The sequence below is a fragment of the Nomascus leucogenys genome, unplaced genomic scaffold (assembly GCF_006542625.1).
Source record: "Nomascus leucogenys isolate Asia unplaced genomic scaffold, Asia_NLE_v1 Super-Scaffold_563, whole genome shotgun sequence".
Lineage (NCBI taxonomy): Eukaryota > Metazoa > Chordata > Mammalia > Primates > Hylobatidae > Nomascus > Nomascus leucogenys.
In genome coordinates this window covers 37,498-41,304 of record NW_022095782.1, presented here as the reverse complement: position 1 = coordinate 41,304, position 3,807 = coordinate 37,498, and positions in this window count along the sequence as shown.

Sequence of the window (3,807 nt, the reverse complement as noted above, 5' to 3'; positions counted from 1 at the left end):
GCTCCCAAAGTACTGGGTTTACAGGCATGAGTCACCATGCCTGGCCAGGCATCAGCCAATTCTTTCTACAAAGTAGTTTGCATAATTTTCAGAGACCAACCCAAATACCAGCTCCTCATGATCCCAATCACCCCAGTTGAAAGTGATCCCTCCCTCCTCTGCGGTTCTGCAGAGCACATTTTGCATAACACTTGGAGCTTGTACCAAGTTCCATAATGAATGACATATACTATTTGTGAACATTTCTTATTATCTTTAGTAGATGGTATCTTTTCATTTATGTCCTTATGTTAATGAGAAAGTACATACTCAAGTCCTATGTTGCTTTCACCCTTTAGATCATAAGAATTATTTTTAAATCCTAGAGTATCTCCTAAGATGCTCAGGATGAATATTACAAAGAAGAAATAATTCCAGAAGAGCAAGGAAATAGGGAGAGAACACTAGCAGCTAATGCAAAGACAACAAATGATTTACAACATGAGAACAATCTGAACACACTTATGGTTTAACAAAACATAAATAAATAAATAAACTCGTGAGATACTGAGTGTGGCAGGCAGCCACCGCAATGGCCCCCAGTAACCCTTGCCTTTAGGAATGCTGGTATCGTGCTTTGGTGCAAATATGATATGGAGGGTGGAGCAGAGGCTTATAAGACTGAAGGCCAGAAGACCAAGAGCTGAACTCAGGGCTGCTGTGTTTCAGATGCCAGTGGGAGAAAGAGGCAGACCTGAGTGCCACAGCCATCTAGAAGAAGCAATCAAGAGTTAATACAATGGTAGAGCATGAGAGAAGGAATTAAGAGAAGAGGCAGGCTAGGGATACTGTTCAGGGGACAGGGTAGGTGGCAGTCCCATTAATTAGAATTAAAGTGGTGATACCAGCAGGCACTGAGGGAGACATGCTATGGAGAGAGAGCCAGGCTTAACATATGGCATCTTTTTTAAACAGGCTCAAACTAGTTTAGGAATCTATAGGCTTAGCAGTGATGTGGGGTTGCATGCCTTTCCCAGAGTTTCTAAAATCATGCCTGACAAGATGGGGGCTGACTCTCCTAATTCCTATGGGCAAAATCAAGGAGGGTTAAGTGTATGAGAAATTCATATAGAGCTACCCTAAAGACATTTTTCTACCCATTTGGCAGCAATATTTTCACCACAAATAGAATTAAGTGCATAATAGTGCCTCACCTTCTGTTTACACTGTGATACTCCAACCAGGTTCTTTCTATTTAATCATAGCTCTGTCCCAGTGAAAACACACCCTATACTACCTCTGGCCACCAGCCTACACAGTTCTGCTGGCTGCTTCCTCAGGGAGGACTTTTAGGGTACAGGTGGCTCTTACAAAACAATCATGAGGTCAACTCATCAATGGGCTGGCAGCCGAGGTGGGGAAGTGATGCATCCAAGGCAAAAGCTGTGACCCAGGGGACATTTTGTTAAAACAGGTCATCTGCCACTATCCTTTCTTCAGAACTGGTAATTGAAATGAACCTATAGACTGATGTGGTAATAGGCCATGGATGACAATTAAATGATTTGCACATGGTGGCTGGTATCTATGGAGCTGTTATTATGTACCTGGCATGGCAGTTTGTGCTTTAATGCATTTCTCTGACAAAAAAAGGCATAAAGTAGATATCAAAATTTTTACTTAAGGATAAGGAAGAGGCACAGTGGCTCACACCTGTAATCCTAACACTTTGGGAGGTCAAGGTGGGTGGATCACCTGAGGTCAGGGGTTTGAGATCAGCCTGGCCAACATGGTGAAACCCTGTGTCTACTGAAAATACAAAAATTAGCTAGAAGTGATGGCAGGCACCTGTAATCTGAGCTACTTGGGAGGCTGAGGCAGAAAAGTTGCTTGAACCTGGGAGGTGGAGTTTGCAGTGGGCCGAGATCACGCCATTGCACTCCAGCCTGGGTGACAGCAAAACTCTGTTTCAAAAAAAAAAAAAAAAAAAAAAGATTAGGAAACTAAGGCTAAGATAAATGAAATAACTTTCTAAAATTTGAAGCCCAGGACCATCAGGCTCACAGATTATGCTAACTACTTGCTTTATATTCAGGTTATTGTAGTTATATTTTATATCCACGTTTCTGTCAAAGGTTTTCGGTGTGGGGTTTCCCAGTGGAAAGGTAAATGATTATATGTGGTGGAGAATAAATGAGAGAGGGCTTGGGGAATGGAAGCCACACCTTGCCCAGTTGGCTCAGACCACAGGGCTACTCCTGTTTTGAGAATGTCCAGCTAACTGCCTTATAAAATTACATGGCACGGTATTTATGGTGCTAGAGCACCAAGAAAAATTCAATAAAATGATGCATTTGACATCTCTGACTCAATCTCCTCTTCCATATTTTTCAAGAGGTTTTATGATTGCCTATATTAGGGGCCAGCAAAGCTTTTCTGTAAAGGGCTAGACAGTAAATATTTCTAGGCATTGCTGGCCATGTGGCTTCTGTTGCAAATACTTAATTCTGCAGGTGTAGTACAGAAGCAGTCATAAACAATACATAAACAAATGGGCATGGCTTTGTTCCAATAAAAATTTATTTATAAAACTGGGTGGCAACTGGATTTAGCCAGTAGTCCATAGTTTTCTGACCCCTGGCATAAATTTGTGAGACACTGAGTGTGGCAGGCAGCCTCTATGATGGCTGCCAGGGATCCTGTCTTTGTGAAATGATGTTATTCGTGCTCTGGTGTAAGCCACTCCTTTTGATTATGAGCTGACCTCATTCACTCATTTCTAATAAATAGATTATAAGTCTATGGAGCAATAGATTATAACCTAATCTCAGAAGTCATGAGAGTAAGCTATAAAAAGGCTGCGGGTTCAGTTTTGGATGCCTTCTCACTCTTCTTGCTCTTATGGAAGCCAGCTGCCATGTTTTGAGTTGCCCTATGGAGAGACCTACAAGGCAATGAACTGAGGAGATTCTCTGGCCAACAGCTATGGAGTCGCTAAGGCTCTTAATATACCAGCCCACAGGGAACTAACTCCCTCCAATAACCACGTGAGTGAGTTTAGGGAAGTAGATCCTTCCCTGTGTAGGCTTCAGATAAAACTGCAGCCCTGGCTGACAGCTTAACTGCAACTTCATGACTGAGCTTGATCTAGAAGCACCCGGCTGAGCCATGCCTGGTTTCTACAATCCAGAGAATGTGTGAGGTAACAATGTTTCCTGTTTTCATCCACTAAGTTTTGGGATAATTTGTTATGTAGCAATGGATAACTAATATAGTGAGGTATAGTGCAAAGAATGGAAGAGATTTAGAGACCTATGTTTCAGTCCCAGTTTTTTTTACAAATTTACTATGTAAATTTAGGCTAACTGTTGACCAAGTCTAGCCCTTCCATTTTTTATTCTGCCTACAAAAGGGAAAGGAATCATGGATTTCTGAGGTCATTACAGGTCTAAGTCTTCATGGTTCATTGAATTGAGTCAAGCTGATTCCTGCATCTAAACCAGAGTCTTGAATTGGAAACCCGTGAGTAAAATATAGCCCATCAACGTATTTTGATATTAGGTGTCAACATTTAAAAAACTAAAAATTTTGTATAAAAATCCAGTTTTCTTACTTCTTCAGAAAAATTCAGTGATTAAACCACCAGGGCTCACATTTCTACATGTAACACTAAGATTTATCCAAAAATCTCTTGTCCCATTACATCACAGGTCCCCAACCTCTGGGCCATGGACCAGTACCAGTCCCTGGACTGTTAGGAACCACGCCACACAGCATGAGGTGGGTGACAGGCAAGTGAGCAAAGCTTCATCTGTATTTACAGCTGCT